General features: G+C 30.7%; 1 long non-coding RNA gene across 3 annotated transcripts in view; it reads right to left on the bottom strand.

Moving 5' to 3' along the window:
* Window positions 1-25,663, bottom strand: part of LOC129614994 (uncharacterized) — a 131,520-nt gene that overhangs the window by 78,857 nt on the left and 27,000 nt on the right. For all 3 annotated transcript variants that reach the window (XR_008697426.1, XR_008697428.1, XR_008697425.1), the window contains exon 3: window positions 12,280-12,333. This is a non-coding gene — a long non-coding RNA (uncharacterized LOC129614994). The remainder of the gene's footprint in view (window positions 1-12,279; window positions 12,334-25,663) is intronic.

Raw genomic sequence — 25,663 nt, 5'->3', positions numbered from 1 at the left:
AAAGTCGTTGGAACTTCTTGGCTCCTTCTGGATGCTGCCATACAACTTCAAAAATTTTTTGGCTGTATCTCAAAAATTATAAACGCTGTGTTATTGAAATTTTACACAAACGAATATTTTAGTAGGGCCAATGTGTTTGATAAAACTTCAACAGTAGCTTGGCGATATCTAAAAAAATATTGAAAACACAGTACAGAAATTTTGTATAACTTAGCCTGGTAATATGACAATTTAAAATCATAGTCTGTTCTATAGTCAGCTATGACATATTTATTCGCACATAGGATACCAAATTCGTACGGGTATCACAGAGTTGACATGGTAAACTCTATTTTATCTCGTTTGAACTTTTTTTCTCTCTCTAACCGCTAGAAAAGCAAGGTATTTTTTTACAAATGTAGTCACAGTGCTCCTTAAACTTAATCTATTTTTACACCTAAGTACTCTATTACACTCTTCCGCTCGATATCTTCATTGTCTATTTTAACATTCATTCCAGATTCATCAAAATTTATAGTCATACATTTTGTTTTCCTTATATTTAACTTAAGTCTATTTATGTTCAGCCATTCATAAATATACTCAATATTTTGAAAGCGTCTGCAAATATCAAAGCCCTGCAATGTTTTAAATAGAAATAAGATAGGCTAAAAGCAGCAAGACCCTTAACACAAAACCCTGAAGCACTCCAATAGTTTCGAACTAGGAATCTCTTCACCAGTTTTTGTATTCTAAGTTCTCTCGTATAGATAATCTTTCAACCATGTAAGTTCTTCATTTCTAAACAGAATTTTTCCAACTTTCTTAATAATATTCGCTATCAACTGTCTCAAATGCACATTTTAGATTTAAAAAAACTACAAAAATGTTCTTTCCAGAGTCCAATTACATCTTCTATTCATTTTACAACCCAATTTAGTGCTGCTTATAAAGAAAAACCTTTTTTTGGAATAAGACTGCTCTTCACATGTTTTTATTTAATATGTTGTTTTTATTTGAAAATGTCGCACACATAAGACTTTTTCTAAAATTTTTTCGTACACTGGTAGCATGTTAATCAATCTTGATTTAATTACTTTTATTATAATTAGGTTATAATTAGATAATTATTTATCCTTACATTCTAGTAGTATTTAATACTGAAGGATCAGACTTTTTGAAAGCAAGTTTTCAAGTTCACTTTCATTAAAATTTTAAATTTACAGTAATTATTTCTATACTATCTTTATAATTTACTTTTTTTATGCTTTTATTAATGTGTTTTATACTATTAATAAAGAATTGATTTAATTCATTAGCTATATTATTAGTAAGTGCTTGTTAGTTTCACTCTGTCTGTCCGTCCGTCCGTTTGTCCGTGTGTCTGTTTCTTCTACATCCTTGAAGATAGAAAGCTAAAATGTATATAGATCTTTACCAGAAACTTATTTTCGTAGAACAAAATTTTCACCTATCTCTCCCCTTCTAAATGTTATACTTCCCAAAACCTTAAAAATGGTATATTTTAACCACTTATTGCATTGAAACCATAAGCTTTTTTCACATTTTGTGAAAGCAGAAAAATAGTGGCTGGCTCCTTCTATTGCAACACACCATTTCTGAACTTTAAAAAAACAAAATGGTTGTTAAAATTTATAGTTATTTAAAACCCGTTTTCCCAAATTGTTGATACCGTTTTTCTTCTACACCGTACATTATAGGAGTGTGAAATTTTCGCAGCTCTTGGATATTCATAAATAGTTTATTTCATTAGAAGAAAAATTTTACCCATCTCCATCCCCTCTCAAGTTATCGCCTCTTGAAATTTGTAAAATTTGAATTCGGAAGCTTTTTCAAATTTCTATAAACGCAAAAAGCTAATAGTAAATTCCATGAAATTAAAAAATATAATTATTTTTCTTAACTCACACAATTAACCCTTAAAATCGAGCGTTATGTTAACCCCTCTTCAAATTAATTTTTACCTTATTTCAAAGACTGCATAAATCGTTCAACCTAAATGTATGCAATCCTAGAAATAGTTTCATATATGAATGAAAATACTTTTAATAGTTTAGTAGGTATACATAGACTTTATTTAAAAGCAGTATTACTACTTGTTGAAGGGAAAAGTGCTATAATACAAACCATTGATGTGACCCAACTTTATTTATTTTTCGTGTTATGTTTATCATAAGTTTAATAAGCATGTTACGTAGCGCAGAGGCGATCTATTCTTAATATTGGTTTTTGTTATACATTTACAAAATGAATAAAATCAGCAAAGAAATATAATTCATGCATGAATCATATTAGCGCATATAAGTTAAAGTAACAGTCAGAAAACTTTTTTTTATTTTTGGTTTTACTCATAAACGTATGTAGCCAAAAAATTTATTATGCATTTATATTATGTTATAATACTAAAATAATGTATATGTAAATGTGTACATATGTATATAATAATTAGGATTCAATTCGGTGATCGACACATCCGACATAATGTAAATATAAAGTAAATAAAACAAAAAGTACGGGCCAAGTTTACATTTTTGCGCTTATAAAGAGAAAAAATTACCCAATTTCCGTGAAATTTAATATTTACATTCGGAGTGTTAAAACCATGAACTTACAAAATTTTTGGAAATGCCACGGCTCGGAAACCGAACAAGGGGACTTCTTAACATATTTATAATGGTAATTGATGGAATTTCTTAAAATTAAAAGTTTGAGTTCTGTTTGCTACCGGAACTAACGAATTTTCCTAATATCCGGTTTTTTTTTATGTAAATCAACATAATGCTTGCAAAGAACATTATAACATATTATGTTAGTTAATATGTTCACTTTGTTGCAGAACTTCTTATTTTTCGTGTCAATTATGTTTATTTTTTAATAAGTTTAATAAAATCGCACGATAACTCAAAAACGAATGATGCAATCGACACCAAACTTTCACAAGTTGTTTCTATATTGTGCCAAGGACGAACCCTATTGTAATTGGACTAATTCGAACAATGGGTTCGGATAGCTGCCATACAATTCAAAGACTTTATTTTAAATATTTCAAAAACTAATAAAGATGTATACGTGTGTCCAATTATATTCTACACATGCTTTAAAAATTTTAATGGGATAGCTGCCATACAACTCCAAAAAGCAAATTTTTTACATTCGGAAAAATAATAAAGTCGGATTCATGGAACTTGGCAGTTGTGTGTCCATTTATAGGTCAGACATATCCGTGAAGTTTCTAAAGAATGGTTTCACAGGTTCGAGTAATTGCTACACAACAACGAAAGGTGCAGGGTATAATTCAATCGGTTTATAACGACTGAAACGTTTTTACTTGCTATTTTATTATAGAAAAAATAATATTTATGTATATGTAAATGTGTACATATGTATATAATAATTAAGGTTAAATTCGCTTACAGCCGTTTAATGTTTATATTCAGAGTGTTACGGCATGAATTCATAAATTTTTTGGGAATGTCAGACTCGGAAGCCGAACCAGGGTCATAAATTTGATCTGTCATCATATATATGGATCTAATTGATGGAATTTTTTAAAATTAAAAATTTGAGTTCTGTTTGCTACAAAAACTAACTAACGAACTTTTCATTGAATTTGGTCAGCATAAAGTGAGCCTCTGATAGGAGGTAAATTTACATTTTTCTAAGTATGTTAACTAAAAGTATACTAGCATCCCTAAAATTTGTGAGAAGTATTTTAAATGCATTTTCGTAATTTTATGCAACATTTTAGCTAAACTGTCTTCTTACATATATTCCTGTCTGTTTGTCGTTCTGTCGGTCTGTCAGTCTGTGTGTGCACGCGTGTATCTCAAGCTCGGCTAAACCGATTTTGATGAAATTTTGTTTCATTTAAGTTTATTTCCACCATGACACGGATTGATTAATTTTTTGGATATATCAGGGCTTGGGAACTGACTTTATCAGATTTTTTTTTGATGTAAATCAACATAACGCTTGCCAAGAATATTGTAACATATTTTGCTAGTTAATATGTTAATGTTATGTAGAACCTAATGTGTATATGATATCTGTAAGTTTATTTCGACTATAGCACGGATTGATCAATTTTTGAGATATATCAGACCTCGGGAACTGTACTTTTTAGTGGACCTCTTTTACATTTTTGACCATTTTGAAGAAAATGTTTAACCGATTTACTTGGAATTTCATATATAGGCCTTGCTCGACAGTCCGCGAAACCTCCTAACTTTTGAAAGAAATCAGGTGTCAGCAACTGGATGTTTTTTTTTTTTTTTTTTTTTTTTCCTTCTTCACTCCTATAAGGAGTATAGGGCTAGTGCATGATATCTATCATGCCCTAGTTTCTATAGTCATAGAGAAGTGACCAGCCTACCGTAGTTATTATTTATGTTAAATATTTCAGTTTATTAATATTTACTGTTTATTTTTCTTAGTCTTTAGTATCGAATATTATGAATATTTGAAAATTACTTGTATAATATTTATTAGTATTGCATATTAAGTTATATAATATTGAATATAATTTTTATAGTGACCTGACCGGGGTTTGAACCCGAGACCCTTCGGTTAAAGGGCCGGTGCCATAACCACTGCACCAATGGTCAGATGTTTACTACGGGCCAAATATACATTTTTGCGTATATAAATAGAGATAACCAAACGATTTCGTTGAAATTTAATATTTAAATTCTTCGTACTAAAACAATGAACATATAAATTTTTTGGAAAGATCAGGGCTCGAAAACTGATATGCGAACCGATTTTACATTTTTCACCATATCTACGGAACAAATTGATGGAATTTCTTGAAATTTGATATTTCAGTTCTGGTTGTTATCGAAACTAACTGGCGAGCATTTAAGGGAATTATCATGATTAGCATCCAATCCAAGTTAAAATTTGTCGTTTGCTTTCGAACAGTTTATTCACTTGTTAATTTTTTCTACTTTGCACTCGAAGGTTTTATGTTTACCATGACAATTTAAACAGGTGTAATCATTTTTGCACGCAAATGCTTTATGCATCAAATACTTTACATCTTTCCCATCCTATGCATGCTTTTTCATTTTCAATTACTTTGGGGAAGGCTTCTCTATCTATTTCCACAATAGCATTGAATTTTTTGTTCTCCATCTTTTTAATTCTAAATATGAAAATAACTTTTATATCACTATGTTCAAAATGTGAATTTTGTAGTCTTAGTTTATCAATTAACTCTTCACTTGTATATTTTGTGTTCATATGAACCACTTCAAATTTGGGTTTGACATCTACTGGGATTTTTATTTCATATTTTGCTTTTAAGTTTCTCTCTAATACTTTTTTAATTTTTTCATATTTTGTTAGTTAATATGTTAATGTTATGTAGAACCTAATGTGTATATGATATCTGTATATATAATATCGGGAACTGCACTTTTCCCGATATCATCTGTGTATATGATATCGGGAACTGCACTTTTTAGCGGGTCTGTTTTACATTTTTGATCATTATAGGGAAAATATTCAATAGATTAAATTCAATATTTCTTGAAATTTCATATATAAGCTTCGCTCGTCCGTCCGCGAAACCTCCTAACTTTTGAAGAAATATACATTTTTGCGTATTTTACTACGGGCCAAATATACATTTTTGCGTATATAAAGAGAAATAATCAACCTAACGGAACGAGTTGATGGAATTTCATTATAAAGGGAACGAGTTGATGGAATTTCTTCAAATTTGATTTTTAAATTTTTTGTTACCGAAACTAACCGACGAGCATCTTAATTAATTCGAGTAGCACAATGCGAAACTTTACTAAGAGCGAAATTTACATTTTCCTAGGCATGGTAACTATAAGCTTACTAATGCCCTAAAAATTGGAAAGAAGTATTTAGCAGGCATTTTGATAATATTCTGTAACACTTTCACTTAACTAGACAATACACATTGCGGTCGGTTATCTGCTAACCACATCAGATTTTTTTTTTGATGTAAATGAACATAACGCTTGCAAAGGATATTGTAACATATTTTGTTAGTTTATATGTTCATGTTAGAACCTAATGTATATATGATATCTGTATGTTTAGCTTCATTTTGGTATGAATTTGTTCTTGCAGAACATTACTATATTCATGCTAAACATGAGATTCATGCACATTCTACAGGAAACCAACAATGCATACAGAGGAGAAATTTTATACATGTAGCTCTTTTATTTATACATACGAGTATATTTAGTTTCTCTAAATTGTAGGATTACGCCTGTGGTACAGGAACTCAAAATAAGCCGCTCACAAGTGAACACGAACTCTACAAAGCCTTTTAGATTTGCTTATGCGTTTCACGATGAGACTCAACGTAAGTATTTTATATATTTTTTGTAGTCATGAAGCTCAAGGTGGTAATTTTTTTTAATGTTTTCAAAAAAATTTTAAAGTAAGTGCAATTTCCGCTAGGAGCTTCTAGTTCTAGTATATTATGTTACAAATTGGACTTAAAGTCCAAATTCTATTAAATTTTTTTTAGTTTTTTCCTTATCATGACTATTTTTAAAAAAATCAGCACATATAATATTATTTTCATATAAGTTTATATTTTTTTCTAAAAAGTCTTTCAATGCACCCATGAATTTTTTAACTAACATTTTGTGAGGTCTGTACAATGTTATTAAATTGAACGATGAGTTTTCTAATTCAACTTTAAACATTAATACCACAGACATCTTTATATAAGGCTTGACAATACACAATTTATTAACACATTCATACGATGTATTGAAAATTGATCATCGTTATTTTTGTTAAGAAATATATTTAATATTGGGTATTTTCGAATAAACTAGAAATGTTCATTGTGATTTGGGATATTTGAAAAATAAAAAACGATTAAATGGAAAATATATGCAGAAATTACTTTATTTATTACTCTTACAAACTAGTTACTAATTACAGGTACCAAATTACATTATAATAAATTACAGGTAACAAAAAATTTTTGAGGAAAAACCAAAATAGTAAATATATAAAAAATTGCTTTTAAAATTAAGCAATTTTTTTATTGAAGATTAAATTACATACTTATTTAAATTGTTAAAATTTTAACAATAGTTGGTAATTGATTAAATTATATTTGCCATAGACAACAGAATAAAATTTAAAGCTTTTGCAAATTAAAAATACTTCGTTGGTGTCGAATCGCTTTTTCTTAATGCTTGTATCCATTTGTTCCTGATGACCTCGTTCTTTGGCAAAGTAAAAGTAGGTTACATTTACGTTCTCCTTTCCTCGTAGACTATTACTTCTGCGTCCTTCGACGCAAACCTTTCGGGGCATTTATATTTATATGAAGGTAATCAAATATACTATTATATTTTATTTAAATATGATTACAATAAAAACTTTAAAAAGTACACCAAACCTTACTAATTTATTAAGTGATCTTTCTTTTTGAATAAATTTTAGTTTTATTTTCTTCAAATTCCACCTTTGTTTCATACCAAATATTACGAAATAAAGAAAAAATTTGTTTATATAAATTATAAATCTTCATTTTATTTAATAACACAAAAAATTAATATATTTGTTCACTAAATTTAAATTAAAATCAAATTTTAAACAGAAAGTTAATTATTTTGCCGTTCAGCGACACAGCCTTCCCGTACGAAAATTTATATATAGACCAAAGAAATTCTATAGTCTCATTTTTTGTAAATTCAATAGACACAAATCCAAAACAGACCTTATTCAATAGACACAAATACAAAAGTATTAACATGTCTTGTACATTATAACAGTTTATGTTAATACCCAATGGTTACAGTTTACATAATACATACATATTTTTTTTTTTAATTAATTGAAGTGCTTACATAAACTACTACTCCTCCTGCATCTCTGGAATTCGAAAAACATTGGTAAGCTGTGTATAATTCAAGTTTAATCTTCGCTAAAATAATATCTTCAGTTATGTGGATTTCTGTAGCTATGATATCAAAACTATATGACGAAGTTATCTGTTCTAGTTCTTCGAAATTTCCCCTGAGTGGCTGTATGTTTCATATTATACCTTTTAATTCTTCTTTTTTTTCACCACTATTGGGATCTATAAAAAATATTTTCGTTTTTTCATATCCATTTTTTTAAAAACACTGCAGTTACTTACATCTAATGCATTATGGCTGACATATAATTTCAAATTAAATTTTTCATTTGCTTTAATGCAGTTGCAGCACTTTTTTCAATGATTCATACTCTCTTTGCTAGAGTGGTTTAACCCGAAACATTTGTAACACCTTCTGACATGTAATCAATCATATACATATATTACATACGTCCCACCCAATTTTAATTTTACCGTTATTCATAATTTTGTTGCAACCTTCTATATCAATTTCCATTATTGCGATATATGGACTAAATTTTAAATTTCTCTTAAATAGCTCCTTTACCATTAATTTACTATCTTTTAAAATCTCATTTTGCGATTTTAAATAACAGATCAGTTTTTACTATTACTTACACTTGATACCGCTAAGAGTTTCCCTACAGGATCCCCATTAGCTTTGATATCATTTTCAGTTTTCTTGGTATCTTGTTTACTTTTCGGCTTTATAATAACATTACGTACCTTTTATGCCACTTATGAAAAGAAGTTTTAGATTCAATTTCGTTCTTTTTATTAATTTGCCTCTCATTATTTCTCGAAAAAGCTTTAGAGTTCATGAATACTGTCTACTATCGCCTCAACATGAACTTCAATTTTCTTAATTCTTTCATTTCTTTCTTGACATATCTTACATATAATTATTATTAAGGCATTCGCTTTAAAAATTTGAATATTCGATGTTGATTAAACCAATACATTTTGCATGCAGAAGTTCACCCTAGCATATAAAATCACTACCTACACCTGAATTAAGATCCGGCAGTCTCGAAAATTCTACACAATTGTCATCCGTGAAAATGTGTGTTCCTCCCTTTACTTTCCAAATTGCACACTAAAAATGTTACTCCTTATTTTTATCGACGGTAACACTTATTTGACAAATATAAGTAGCAGTTGTCAAATGAATAATCAAATATAAATTTCCAGTAATAATTGTTGCTTAAAACGGATAACAATGAAGAAAATTTATTAAAAATTTCGTTTTCACAGTTTTACGCAAAATTATGAACCGCAAGGAATTATGTCGCACAAAATAGAAAAAAAACGAGAAAAAATACAGTTGACCATGTTAACTCAGTGATACCTGTATGAATTTGTTATGCTATGTGTGAGTAAATATACTATATAGCTGACTATGGGACAGACTATGAGTTAAAATTGCCGTACTACCATATAAATTAATGCAAAATTTCAGCACTGTGTTTTCAATATTTTCTAAGTTTTTTGGAGTGAATTTTTAATGAATATGACCGCCATTTTACCATATTTTATATTGCAAAGTTTCAGTACTGTAAGTTGAACAGTTTTTAAAATATAGCCAACTAATTTTTCAAGTTGGCAGCTACCAGAAGGAACCAAACAATTTAATTGACTTTTACACAATGGCCCTACTAATACCACTTCGCTTGAGCGGAATTTCAGTCTCATAGTTTCAGTAATTTCTTAGATATAGCCAAAAAAAATTTTAAAGTCGAGCTCGAACCAGTACCTCGATCAAATCCAAATTAAATGGGGATCTGGCATCTGGGGATCAATAATTTGTGAAAATTTGATGAAGGAATTTGGTGAATTTTGAGCTCAATTAGGTTTTCAGTTATCATTGGGACGGACGGACGGACAGATGGACAGACAAAGCTAAATTGACTTATTATTCGCACTGATAAAAACATATATCTTAGACCATTATTTCTTAACTCTAAGCAAATTTAGTATACCCTTCGAACATACGTTCGTACGGGTATAATAAACTTACAGAAACCAAATATTAAATTTGGAAAAAACTCCACAAAACCAGCACCAACTGGAAACCAAAAAAAAAAATTGCTAAGTATATTCAATTTGATACAACCAACCAAAGTTATAATCAATATTCCTTTTGAAACACATGCGATCATCACAGAATACAAAACTAATATTCAGCTAATGCAATCTTGCTTCAATTACAATTCTACTCTTCTTTAAAAACTTGACTAAAAAAGTAATCCTGTACAGATTTTAAGAACTCTATATCAATTTTAGCATAGCATTGGAGATGTTTTTTATTAACTGTTATAATGTTATTATTATTAACTTTCAATATTTTTAGGAAAAATTTGTGATTGATTGTTACTTGGTATTAAAATGTACTTTAACTTTGTTATTGTAGTTTGGTTTAAAGCTAAGTTTTTGTTACTGTAGTAAAAAGGTAAGTGCAATAAACAACATTTGAAAAACTGAGGTAACATTATTACCCATTAAATGGCAACAGCACCTACACTTACTTGCTGAATTCAATAAAGATATTTCATAAATAAAAGAACAATAGACTTTTTATCTCTAAAAAATTGTTTTTCTTTTATACGTGTGTATTTTTATATGTATGTATATAAAATATAAAAATAACTTAATAATTAAATTTCATAATAATTGTATTTATTTTACAAAGCAGTTTTTATAAGACAACAAACACATTATTTGACATTGGAACGTTGCCAATTAAAATTTTCGTGTTAAAGACTTTGGCATTAAAATATGTGAAGAGAATTTTATACCGAATTAAAATTATTTTAAGAGTATTTTTTTTCATCTTAAAATAAACTATGAAACTTTTTAATATACAGCGTGACTTCCTCTGCTTGTAGATAAAGCAAAATACGTATATTCGTAAATCATTTTATATCACTTGTACATAACCAAAATTTGAAACTTTTATTATTATATTCTCTGTCCTCTAATATATAATAACTGTTAATTTTATTTAATTGTTCATTGGAATTACACGATTTACAAACTTAGATTTTCAATTTTTATTTTCAATAAAATACATTTATGTAAAATATATAGCCCCGGATAAAAGACACATCGTGCCAATAGGCACTTTTTAGCACTTTTCCAAAAAATTTTTGAAAAAAAGTGCTTATTGGTTTCAGTTTATTCGTCTGTGGACATGTTTACAAAACTTCTTACGATAAGATAAGAAGATAAAAAGCTGAAATTTAATATTTACATAGATCTTTACTAGAAACTTATTTCCGTAGAAGATAATTTTTATCTATCTCCACCCTCTATACTTTAAAAATTCCATTTTATAGAAGTTATACCCCCCGAAAACCCTAAAAAAACAATTTTTTACTATTTATTGCAGTGCAATAAGCATTTTTCAAATTTTGCAAACGCAGAAAGACAGTGGATTGCTTCTCCTATCGCGGCGTACTATAGTAAATAAAAAAAAAAAACAAAATGGCCGTTAAAATTTACAGTTATTCGTTAAATTCGTTTTTTTTTTTAAATTTTTAAAGTTGTTTTTCTTCTCCAGACCCCAGGTTGTGGGAGCTTTGTTACTAAAAATTTCTAAAATTTAACTTGTCCATCTCCACCCGCTCTCAAGTTATCGCCTCTTAAAATTTGTAAAATTTGAGTTTTTGACGCCTTATATTTCCGAAACCGCAAGCTTTTTTTAATTTCATTAAACGCAAAAAGCTAACGGTAAATTCCAAGACATTGAAAAATATAATTATTTTTCTTAACTCACGCAATTAACCCTTAAAATCAAGCATTATGTTAATCCCTCTTTAAATTAATTTTTGCTTTATTTCAAAGACTGCATAAATCGTTCTTTCTAAATATACTCGTATGCAATCCTAGAAATAGTTTCATGTATGACTGAAAATAATTTTAATAATGTGGCAGGTATACATAGACTGTATTTAAAAGCAGTATTTTCACTTGTTGAAGGGAAAAATGCTACAATTCAAACCATTGGTTTGACCCAACTTTATTTAATATAAAATTGAAAATGAAATTATGGTCACAAAACTAAACAACTAAAGAAATTTGCTGTGAAGTTTTTTTAAGACAATAAATTGATTACGGTTTTAAAAACTATTAAAGCGTTAGATAATAATAGGCAACAGAATACTTTTCTGATATATTACTAATGTCCATAGGTACAGCTATTTAGAGGTACAAAAACTTACTCTAAATTTAATCAAAATGTTTAAAATGCTACGAATATTATAATCTATCAAATTTGTGTAAAAAAATTTTCGGTAGATTGTGTTCACAAATGTATACATTTATAATACAATTAAAAAATGCAATGTGATATTAAAACTTTGTTAAACAAAATTTAGTTGTAAAACTCTTACAGAATTAAATCAAATTTGACCTTTCATCTAAATTTTCCAAAGAATGTTATGTGCCTGAAACAATAAAAATCAAACTTTAATTTTAAGTATATGTATGTATATATTAAAAATAATTTTAAATTTTTTAGAAGTTAGAAAGTTAAGGTACTGTTTAACATATCTGTTTACAAGCCCCTCTTTGAAATACAAATCTTTTTAAAAAAATTATGTCTCAGTTTCTTTCACAGTCTTAATTATGTGCAAGAGATATCAAGAAAGAAATGGAAAATTCCACAAATTTCTTTCCCAGTCTTAAAGTGATTGCATGAGCTGATAATACGTCTAAAATTGTCTTGTTTTGGCGGCTTCTTGTTTTCACAAAGGTTATTTGAATTTCACAAACATGGAATTATATTTTCGAAACTACAAGCACTTGCAAATTTCTGTAGAAACAAAAATTTAACGGTAAATGCAGTTTTATTAAAAAATTATTTAAACTCACTTCGATCGACGAATTTTCATACGACAAGTTTCATACTCATATACAACTGCTGTAGGAGTTTTTATTTCAGTTGGTCAAATTGTTTATACAATCATTTTCATTATGTACGTATATACCATATAATATGTACGTATATGCATATATTGCATATATAAAGAGCTGCAACAATTTCCTTACAATATATGGAAATTACAACAATTCTCTGTGTATTGAGAGTGATAATAAAAATTAAAAACAAAATATAATATGGACAGCAAATAGCCTACCGTTCTTTAAATGCTTCATTAGATTATGTAATAGAAATGCCTTCTGAACAAAATTCCCAAACTATATGTTATGAATATTATTAAGAATTTGAGTATCTGGAAAAGTTTAATTTTGGTTTTTAAAGGCTAATACTCAGAATTCCTATTTTCTTGTAAAGTTTGTCAGTTAATTTAAAATTCGACCCTTACGTAAATTAGCTCTTTTGACACATCAAAAAATGAAAAAATTGGACCATAGTGAAACTCAATTTCCTAGAATATTTCCGAAAAATTTTAACAGCGACGGTTTATATATTAAATTCCAAGAAATTGATTGTTTACTTCTCTATACACGACCAAGAAGGCCAAGTTGGCGCGTTCTAAAGATTCAGTCCTAAGAAATTACTTTTCAAAAGTTGATGGAGTCGTCACATCCCGAAATAAACTCATATATAAATTTTTGTGAAAATAAGTGGCGTCGAAGTTGAGAAGTGAACAAACAGACATTTCTGTAACCATAGTTTGTTTACGCTTTCTTGGCAGAGAGAAGCTAATTCTCAGTGAAAACTGGATGCGAAATTTAGTGCCATCACATGACCTTTCTTATTTTATTTAATGCGCTCGGTAGAAACCATTCGAACGTAGCTATATACAGTACGTATATACAGGGTGCTTCAGAAAGGTATACAACAACATACACCATTGGTTAGAGGATCGAAAATGGGTAAAACTTTTGTTCCGGAGTAGGTGCGAAATCTCAAGGGTTTTCGAGATACAGGGGTTTTAACGAATTTTCACGAAATTTCTAGTTATCTAAACTTTTTTGATTATAACTTCCGTTCCGAAAATGATAGCGGCTTCAAACAAACAGTTTCTGAAAGGTTTAGTAAAGGACTTTAAATAAACACCTTACTTGATTATGTATTTTGTGTAGTTTCGGAATACTAATCATTCGAACTTTAGGAAAAATCAATTTTTTCCCTTTTTTTATTTTTTCAATTTTTTTAAGCAGGTACTTTCGTTCGAAATTTTTTGAAACATTGAAATTTTTTTCCAGAATTTTGGCAACTTTCTCAAACCTTAATTTTACTCACTATGCTGGCTTTCGATTACCTGCGTCAACGGGACAAGTCGGAACTGGCTGAGAAAGGTCATCCCAAGTCTTCGTCCTTTTGAGGGAGCACAATTGAGAGAACTGACCTCCCCAAACTCTTTTGGTGCTCGGAGCTCTTTCCCGGCGAGGATAAAGTGAGTGAGAGCACCATACTGTGCAGGCTGGCGAAACAAAACAATAGAATTCTAACACAGAACTTGCGGGTTCTTGGCAAGCAGGTGTGGTTAAGAAGCCAATTCTTGACTCTAGCCGTCGATGAGGTGTCGGCTCGGGCATTGGAGCGAATGAAATAGGCTGTGGTTTGGCTTTGATAGGATTCATTTTCACCCCAATAGACGTCCGAAAAGGCGGCAGTGAAGGCGGTGAGGCTGCAAGACACACCGAAGTCTGCGGTTTTGGCTCTACCTGTCAGCAGTTCGGGGGACCCGACATCAGATGGTAAGACGTCTGCTGGAGAGTCCTCTGGTATTGGCGAAACAAAATTGGAGGAGCTGAGTGGGAGCCAACCGCTTTTACAGGCGACATCGGGAGACATCATTCAGCAGCTTGAGTGTTATCGAACGTGGAGGAGAAAAGGACGACAATATAAAACATGCATCTTTTGGTAGAAGTGACATCAAAAGAGGCTGCGCGTAAGGGTGATGAAATAATTTTACACCATGCTCGGCCGCTTCGGCTGTCCTTGCTCGTAGTCTTGCTAGGTGAATGTATCTCTCCGGCAGGAGCCGTATCTGGTAGGAATGGTAAGCAAATCTGTGTGTAGGGAGAATACAGACTGGTCTACCTATAGGAATCTAACAAAAGCGTTAGACTCCTTATAAGACCAAATGGGAGATACATTGGAAGCAGGTAGAATACGCTTCAGCTCTTGCTTGAGGTGCACTTCCCTGGATCGGAGATGATCTCAATAATTGATGACTTCTTGGCCTTATATGGCCACCGAAGGCCAGTAAGGCAGGATTGGACGTTTACTCATAAACTTGTTAGCTGTGAAAGGGTTAAATGGCACATAAGGTCGTTCAAGCCTTTCAAGTCACCTGGTGGGGGCGGGATTTTTCTTGCCTTGCAACAAAAAGGAGAGGATTATTTTGGCCCCATCCTCACAACGCTCTAGTCAACGACTAGTCTTACATTTGGTTATGTCCCGCGATTGTGTTTAGAGAAACTTCTCTAATTGCGGAACCTCTGATTACGTACCAGTGCGCCTATCAGGCGGGCAAATTCACCGACATGGCTCTGCTGAAAATTACCTCAAAATCTCTAACTTTTCCCTTTGGACGTTCAGACGTCACTGTGGAAGGGCTTGGGGTCTGAATATTAAGATAATGCGCTGGATGTACCTGTCGATTTTCGTCCAGTTGTTGCGTATTCTTCTGTGGTTTGGTTGAGGATAACATCCAAAAAGAGAGCCCGGGACAAGTTCTCAATACAACAGAGCATCGCGTGCTTCGGTACCACTGTTGAGGTTAGGCCCCAGGTTCGTATGATAGCGCAGAGAATTACTGGTCTTGGCAACCGGACATATGGCAAACTGGCGAATTATCCCGCCTTAAAGGGAGGCCCTGGTAGAATCAGGCCTCCTTGGTATGCCCTTGGGCGAGTGTGAGCTAATATTTAACTTCGACAACCCCTTCAAGGTATTGTTTCCTAGCAGAGAGGGCTGGAAGAGGGAACGGCCGGAATGGCGGAGATCAAATGGTAAACTAACGGATCCAAAACTTCAGAAGGGGTTAGAGGTGTCTTTCGGCTGAGGCCGCGCCTTAGGCTGTCTTTGTTTAGGTAAGAACATTCGCAGGGCATATGTAAACAAAACTATCAACATATCCTCGGATAGTTGGGCGGCGATTAGAGCGCTTAACTCTTGCCAAATCAAATCGAGTCTTGTGTGGGAATGCCTACAGGCGCTAGTGGAACTTGGTTGAAGGAATAAGGTTACTCTATCGTGGGACCCGACGCATTTGGGTATTTATAGCAACGAGGTGGCGGATGCTCTTGCGAGGAAGGTTGGATTCCACAAGAAGGTTATATTCCACGGTGATGGTTGGCCTCCTTACTGGGGATCAAGTGCAGCAATCCCACCAGGCACTGGCCAGGAGGCGATTTCTGCACTTGGGGGGATATGTGGTGGCACCTTAGGTATTGCGGGAGGTGACACTTAAGCGGACGTGTTAACTGAGGATTATAGGCCTAGCTGACGCTTTATAAGTGGTGGGATGTCACAATATGTCTCTAGGGCTTCATTGACCTAGTCTAGGGTTGACCACCGCCAAGCTATCAATCTATGTGATTTATCAATCTATCTGAAATAAGTAAAGAAATTTGCTTTAAAATAAAATTGAAAACAATTCCATCAGATTTATGGACTTCAAAAGAAGAAATTTCATCAAAACAGAAGCTATTTGCAAAACAATTATCAGGAATAATTTTATCAGGAATAAAAGCATTAGAAGAATTATTCAATAAACAAAGTGAAATTAAATTATTAGTATTGGCAACACTGTTGAAGTGATTATTGAAATATTTTGTAAGAATAAAGAAAAATATTGATATTAATTTCTAAACATAATGTTAGTGTTATTTTTATTAAGAATTTCATTAACGGGGAGTGCGTTCTGGCTTAATTTATTTGTTTTTTTAGCCCAACTTGTTAATAAAATATTTACTTTTATAGATATTTGTTTGAGTTTTAAGTTTGAGTACACAATTTATTATAGAGTAATATTGTATAGGCGGATAATGTGGGATACCAATTTAAATCTGTTTAATCTGTTTAAATTAATTATCAGAATTAACAATTATCAGAATTTCCAGCTTAACAATTGAATAAAGTGAATCTTGTCCAATCATGTTGAATTCCATTTTACTTTGGAAGTAACATATCTTTTTTTGTTTTTTTGGTTTGTTCACTTTTTTTTACAGGCAAATCAAAAGGTTTGTTCAGTCGAAATTTGCCATCGTGCGGTACTGGATGCAGTTTAAATTTTTTAATTTTAGTTTGAATTTTGATGTGTAAAGTTATATTGTAATAATTCATTTATATTTTTATATTTTTTTTTTAAATTTGAAAAAATGTACCCTGTCGGGTAATGTGGTATGCCTTAATGAGGGTATTTTGGTATACTACACTGCATTAGCAACACATATCTAATTTTAATTTTAAGCTTTAGGTTAACCTGACAGTGCTTAAAAAGGGAATGAAAGTAAGAGCTTATGACCAGATTTCTATGCGAAAATCAATGAAGCAGTTCGTAATGGAGAAATGTTCATTTTATTGGCTTCAAAAACATATGTAGTGCCTCACACTACTTTCCCAAATTATGCACGGAGCTCAAAAACAATAAATGAAATATTTGCCACTCGTCTGTGTAGGAATCCAGTTTTTGATGTAGAAACTGAAGACAAGCTAGTTGAAAATTAGGGGTACTCTGATGACTGTCATAAGTTGTATGAGTATTGGAGAAAAATTTTTACTTCCATGTTTTATTTTCCCAAAAAAAAATGCAAATCCATTATTCATGAACAACGCTCCAGTAGATTCAGAGGCAGCATATCATAGTTCTGGATGGGTGAAAACGCCAATTTTTACAAAGTGGTTTAAGCATTTTTTGAAATTTGCAAAACCGGCACAAAATGAAAATATTTTGTTAATATTAGATGGACACTATAGTCATATCAGAAATATAGAACTTATTAATTTACCACGTCAAAATAACGTTATTATAATTTCGGATAATTAAATTAGTTCGGATAATTTGGTGTAGTGCACTACATTACCCAATAGGGTATACCACAATACCCGCCAAATTTTCAAATAGGAAGTTTGGGACATTTCCTTTATTTTTTTTAATACTGGTCTTATGTTTAGAAGTTTGAGAATCTTTCCAACACAGTTTTAAAAAGCATATTTCAACGAAGGTAAATGACTTTATCCGAACTAGAAATATACTGTGGTTGCCGAGAAAATAATAAAAATAAAAAGGGTATACGACATTATCCGCTCTTCCTCTAATAGATTTTTAATATGGAACTGTTAGGATGTGATTTAGATTTGGATCTCAGCTTTTGTCTCTTTTTAATTAATTTCATTAAAGAGTCGGAAACCCAAGGGTTCAGGTTTTTATTAGACCAACAGAAGGCTCCAGGTTTTTATTAGACCAGCAAGGTTCACCAGCAGAATAGACATCTTTCCAATTTTGGAGAAATATAGAATTTTTAGTTGAAGGAAATCAACTTTAGAAAAAGTTTTAGAATTACAATTGTTAGGAAGAATTCGTGAAGAAAAAGGAAAGAAACACTAATCGTACAATGATCAGTTATACCAAGATCTAAAACATCACTATGAAACGCACAACTGATACTTCAACAAAAATCTAACAAAAACGTGTTCAAACAAATTTGCGAAAGTGAACGGGTAACTTCAAAAATGATAGACAATGAATCAAAAGAGGAAAACATTAAAAGATACTCATCAACGATATTACTTTCCGATACAATGTCTATCAGAAAATTCTAATTGAAATCATTTAAACTGCAAAAATTAAAACGGTATAGACGCATATTGATTTAAACAATGTAATTCAATTTCATGCATACTTTAATACAATCAACATATATCAAATTAAATTTAATTTTAGAAATAATGCATTCTTTATATACACTTCGAAAATAAAAAGCAAATCCATCTGTTGAGTAGGACTCATTACAGCATGGAAAAAATACATATCCTGGAATCTCCTAATTAACAGTCTCAGCATCATAAATCTGGATCTCTAATTTATTATATCCGGCAAATATTCAAAAGAATTTATGTAAGCTAAAATATGAATAAAATTAGAACGCAAACTTTTTGTCTTTTTCCAATGTAATTCACCTCTCAGTGACACATTCTCATGTACAAGTTTGAGAATATGAGCATTATTTTCTATTAACATGATTTTCAGTTCTAAAACAATTTTATAAAGCGACGTAATAGTCATAATTTCACCAGCACAAATTGTTGAATTTTTTCTAGAATTTGAATTGCTAAAGTTACATCATTGGACCGCTGGTCATGTTGGTGAACTAAATGGAGACGACAATTGAACAGCGGAGGATGATCACTGGAGATGCGGATGATGGGAGTAGCAGCTCTATTAGCATATGTAGAAAGGGAACGTATATTGTTAAAATCACTGCATTTGAAAAAAATGTTGCCGGAATGTGTAAATTCAACTTCAGCAGGAGATAAACTTTCAAAGCTGTCATGCAAAAAGATACTACAAACACTACATAAGGTTGACGGCTGATTTCTCTCAACTTTGTTTTTACATGAGCGACAGAAGTTATAGGAACAAACGGTTTAGTACAATGAAACCATAAGCATTTTGGAAATTTTGCAAACGCAGAAAGGCAGTGGCTTGCTTCCCCTAGCGCGGTATACTATGGTTAAACTTAAGAAAAACAAAATGGCAGTTCAAATTTACCGTTATCTAAAGTCCTTTTTTTCCAAATTTTTGATGTACTTTTTCTTTTAGACCCCAGCCTGTACAAGCTTGAAATTTTAGTGGCTTTTAGACACTAACAAATAGTTAATTACTTTAGAAGAACATTTTTTTCCATCTTCACCCCTTATATTTCCGAAATAAGTTTTTTCAAATTTCCATAAGCGCAAGAAGCTAACGGTAAATTCCATGACATTAAATAATATAATTATTTTTCTTATCTCACACAATTAACACTTAAAATCGAGCACTATGTTAACCCCTCTTTATATTAATTTTTGCTTTATTTCAAAGACTGCATAAATCGTTCTTTCTAAATATATGCAATCCTAGAAATAGTTTCGTTTGTGAATGAAAAAAATTTAAATAGTGTGGTGGATATACATAGACTGTATTTAAAAGCAGTATTTTGACTTGCTGAACGGAAAAGTGCTGCAATACAAACCATTGGTCTGACCCAACTTTACTTATATGAATTTTTGATGCTCATCAAAAAAGGTGTTCGTTCATATGTAAATTAGAAAAGTAATTTTTAATATATAGTTATGTTGTGCTATTTAATATGTTGTGCTATTTAATATGTAATGCTGTTTTAAATACTCGCAATTTATAAGCAAATTGACTCACTTTCCCGCCACTTGAACCCTACAAAAGATCAGAATAAAATCAAACTTAGTATTAAACAATCAAGTAATGTTAAGCAATCAAATATTTTTTATGCGTTTCGAATTATGTTATTTACATAATTATGTATTTATTTTATTTTTTTACAAATATTATACAAAATAAGAGAAGAAAACATGTTTTAAAAAATAATTGTTCAATATTAATTTAAATTTATATAATTTTACTATCATTAAACAAAAACTTTTTGAGTATTTTATCAATGAGAAGTCTAGCCTGTGCTTGGATTAGTGAAAGCAGACCTAAAATTAGAACTGGATTTGTAATCTGTCAGATGAATCCCCGAAAAGTTTTGGGATTTTAACTTTGGTTATCACTATTAAATTCATTTATTATTAATAACTTAAGACTCGTTCCTTTTGTGGTTACTACGTTAAGAGTTGAAAAGAACAGAAGGCAACATCCAGAAGAAGTTCACAAAGAAACATTTAGAACAAAAATTCAATATATCATTTTGCAAGTCATTAGTTTTTTTTTTGTTGTTTCATTGGGTTCAAATTAAAATTGTAATATTTTGGCTTCCTTCTTCGTTCAATTAAACTTCAATTGAGCATATTGAGTCGTTCGTGAAGATTTCCTTTTTTATCAAATCTTCAAAATGAAGATTTTATTTTTAAGAAATTAAAATATTTTTAAACTATTTGGAAGTCGAAAGCCTCATAATTTTGTTCATGCTTTTTTTCTGCAAGTTCTTTCACTTTTTTAAATATAACGCCAAGATGAAAATGGTAATTCATATATTTTTCGCAAAAAAATATTGCGCTACGAATGGACAGCAATTAGGAAGATGCCACAAATTTTTTGGTTCCAAAAAACCATTGAAGACAAGTAGCTCACTTCACTTTTAATATCAACCCAAATTGAGTTGTTGTATTTCCAGTTATCATTCATATTTACCGACCGTATTGTGTAAACAATATGTAGGTTATGTGATGGCAACAATTTAGTATTGATAAACAATATGTAGGTTATGTGAACCGATTTTGATGAAATTTTATATGTAAGTTTATTTTCACCATGGCACGGATTGATCAACCTTTGGGATATATCAGGCCTCGGGAACTGCACTTTTTAGCGGGTCGGTTTTACATTTTTGAACATTTTGAAGAAAGTATTCAACCGATTTACTTGAAATTTCATATATAATTTCAACTCAACCGTCCGCAAAAATTCCTAACTTTTCGAAGAAATCAGGCATCTGTAACTGGACTTTTACTACGGCCTAAATATACATTTTGCGTATATAAAGAGAAATAATTGACCGATTTCATTGAAATTTGATATTTGAATTCCTCGTATTAAAACAATGGACATATAAATTTTTTGGAAAGATCAGGGCTCGAAAACTGATTTGCGGGCCGATTTTACATTTTTCACCATTTTGAAGAAAATATTCAACCGATTTACTTGAAATTTCATATATAAGCTTTGCTCGATCGTACGCAAAAATTCTTAACTTTTGGAAGAAATCAGGCATCAGCAACTGGACGTTTACTACGGGCCAAATATACATTTTGCGTATATAAAGAGAAATAACAATGAACATATAAATTTTTTGGAAAGATCAGGGCTCGAAAACTGATTTGCGGGCCGATTTAACTGTTTTCACCATATCTACGGAACGAATTGATGGAATTTCTTGAAATTTAATATTTGAGTTCTGGTTAACTGGCGAGCATTTCTGGGAATTCGGGTAGCAGAAAGCGAAACTCTACTAAGAGCCAAATTTACATTTTTCTAGGTATGTTAACTATAAGCTTACTAATGTCCTAAAAATTAAAAAGAACTATTCAAGACATTTTTATAATATTCCGTAACATTTTCACTTAACTAGACAATACACATCTGACCACATCAGATTTTTTTTTTATAAATTTATGAACCGCGGCGCGGTATAGTGTATGATAACACATTATATTAAAATATTAAAATAACTTGCTTTAAAATGAATAGTTATATACAACAAAGTTCTGATATACAATCAAATATTTAACCCTGTCTGGGCTTACGGTATTTAGTTATGGGGCTGCGCTGCGCAGACTCATATCCAATCTATTCAAAGATTTCAAAATAGGGTATTATGGCATTGCAAACGCTCCTTGGTATGTCCGTAATGCCGATATGCACAGAGATCTCACTATCCTAAGTGTCACAGTTTACAGACGAAACTAAAAAACAGCCAATCATAAAATACGTTTATCCAATCATGTCAATATCGAGGCCGCTCCATTGGTTGGCAATCAAAACTTTGTTAGAAGGCTTAAACGTACGAGACCTCTCGCGTTAGTTTAATGTTTTACATCTGGAGCAATCAGTACTTCGTTAGTCGTTTCCGACTAGTTTTATAATTTATTTTGAGGAGACTAAAGTTCCACACTACTGCTTTTCGTCTTGCAGTGTCTTTCGAGATTTTTCACCCTTCCTTCCTGTAAAAAAAAAAAATGAAATTTAACCGATCTAAAGTTGTTACAGATGTAAGATTCTAAAGAAGTACGAAAAATAATTATAAATTACTAGGAGCAAGGCAAAAGTTAAACTGAAATTGCTGAAATCGTCGATAGACCAAGAGCTACCGTGCAAAGAGTTATAAAAAACTGTAAAACAAATTATTCTTTTGAAGTAGCTCCTGGTAGAGGTCGCAAAGCTTACAATACTAGTGCTCCTAAGATATCAGCTTGTCTAAAAAGTGACCTGGGCGTGTCAGTCAATTCCCAAACTGTACGTAATTTCCTTCACGATAAAGATTTTAAAGGTTGCGTTTAGCTCAAGAAACCTTTATTATCAAAAATGAATTTTGAAAAACGTTTACAGCATGCCAAACAAACAAAACACAGTCTAATTCAGCAAATTTGGGATATGTTGGATAGACGAATACGGGAACACCCAATTGCTGGTATGCAAGCCTAAAGTGCAAAATAAACGAAAAATGAAACAAAATTTTATGTGAAGACACAAAAAAAAAATTGGTTATCAATAAAAAATCCATTATCAGCAGTTATATAAAGTAAAAGACACCATACTTCTTATCAATTTTATAACATTTGCAATGTATGTGTAATTTTTTGATCTATGTACAACTTTTTCACTATGTTTTTATTAAGTTTCAATAAAATGGAAAATGTTATAATTTTTTTAAATTTACTTTTAAGTAAATATTAAGTTTTCTTATTTATTTTCTGAAATTGAAGTTAAAAAAATTCTTTTTTTATTAAAAAATAATCATAACCAATTTTAATACGGTTCTGACATTTACTAAAACAAATCATTTGTGAAAATTTGGTGATCTTAACAGAACGACAGACAAAGCTAAATCAATGCAGAATTCGACGCTGATCGAAAACATATACTTTAGTCTATATCTCAGAACATTAATTCTTAGCGTTACAAACGGTAAGGTAAATTTACTATACTTTTCGAACACACGTTGGTATAGGTATAAAACTGACATATATGCGCTTTGCCTTAATGCTATTAATACAAGTTTCATGTATGTGTAAATGTGGAGTTGTAATAAATTGTGAACACTATGTGTTAGGGTTTACAATTTATTACAACTTCACATCATTTTTTGGGCCTTCGGTTACAAATTTTCGTATCATCCAATTTTTCTTCCATTCTTTTTTTTTTGTGTATTTTCTATCGTATGTCATTAATCCTTAAAATCTTTAACAAATCCCTCTACAAAATTCAAAATATTTTTTAAAATTGCTGTGTTGATTTTTTGATGACAAAAATAATATATGTACGTTATTTCATTCAAATTTATTTTTAACAACAACACAAAAAAAAAAAATTTTCCTCGAAAAAGACATGAAAATAGAAAACCAATAACGAAAAAATGTATACATTTACATACATACATGTCTATGCAGCACATTCAACGCAAATAAAATAATATAGATAAATAAAGTATGTACAGATTACCTTCCCCATGTTAACTAATGCCACGTGCTATAGAATTTTTAAACATAATACAAGGAAAAGGAAAGAGAAAGAAAAATATTAAAGAAAAGAGTCCTTAAAATAAATTCGTGTCAATTGTAAGAAAATATTTAGCACATTTCAAATTTTTCATTGTCTTTTGTCCTTACAATATACGTTTTATGTAGCTACATATATGCTAGTAAATATCTATTGCACCCATATATAAAAAGTCTTATAAATAATTTGTACTTTTTAATTATTTTTTTTTCTATAAACCTCTTAGATTTTTTTTGCTGTCATCTCATATTTCAATAGAAAGAACAAAAAATGTATTGTTTTGTTTTCTTTGATCCTTTCGAGGCGATCTTCAATAACAAAAAGAAAATAGATTTTTAACAAGATGTGGAGTAATAAAAAATTTTTACACTTTTGAATAAACCTCCATAAATAGTGTTTTAGATGCTATTATAATTTTTACTTCTTATAATCTTCCATAAGCACATGCCCATACATACATATATATGTAAAGCCAAGCAGTTCTGTGCTTTGAGTGATTTTTTATTATGTGGTTATTGAATCTATGTGTGTTTTTTTTCCTTATTCCACTTGAAATCATTACAACTTTCTACTTGGCTTCTAACTCATTGCAGCTGTTTTACAGCTCATTGGAGTTAATTAGGCGGTTTTTCTCCATACGAAACATTGAAGGTTATTGATATTTATTATTAATTTTTATTGGTGTGCAAATTTTGGTAAATGGCATTTCAGGACAGGAAAATGCCCATTTTTGGCATTTTCCTGTCCTGAAATATTGCAAGTGATATATTTGCTTAACTATGTTAACTGAATATCTGCATAAAATATAATGACCTAACTTCACTTAAGAAAACGCAAATAAGTATATTGTTTTGTTGAATTCTTCTAGTTTAATTTAAGTCATTATAAAATATTAAAAATTTTTCGGAAAATATAACAGTTAAATTAAAAATTTTTGTTTTAAAAAATATAACAGTTTAACGTATGTTATGTTAAACGTTAAATCGTTTTATATTTTTATAAAAAATTCAAAAGATTATTTAACTAAATCATAAGTATTGTTAAGCGTTTACATTTAATGAATAATGTATAATTCTGGAGTTTGGTCAAATATCATTTGTGTGTCACTAAGTAACACTTTATGTAAAATTAATTGAAAGTTTGAGAGTTTTTAAGCAAAATACAGAGAAAAAAAGTAAACTTTAAAGTTTAGTAGTATTACCAAAATTATTGCAAAATCTTATTTAAAATATATCATATATAAAAAAACGTAAAATGTTATCAAGAGCAAAAACTGTGCTTGAAAATTGTTCGGAGTCGTCAGAATCAGAATGGTAAGTTTATTCATAGTGTGTGAAATTTAGTATACCCTTCGAACATACGTTCGTACATGCATAAACACAAGAAATCAGATCGTAAA

This window comes from Condylostylus longicornis, unplaced genomic scaffold, assembly GCF_029603195.1.
Source record: "Condylostylus longicornis isolate FDR11 unplaced genomic scaffold, ASM2960319v2 ptg000135l, whole genome shotgun sequence".
In the NCBI taxonomy this organism is placed as follows: domain Eukaryota; kingdom Metazoa; phylum Arthropoda; class Insecta; order Diptera; family Dolichopodidae; genus Condylostylus; species Condylostylus longicornis.
The sequence above is the reverse complement of the archived record's forward strand: the minus strand, read 5'-3'. Positions and strand labels throughout refer to the sequence as shown.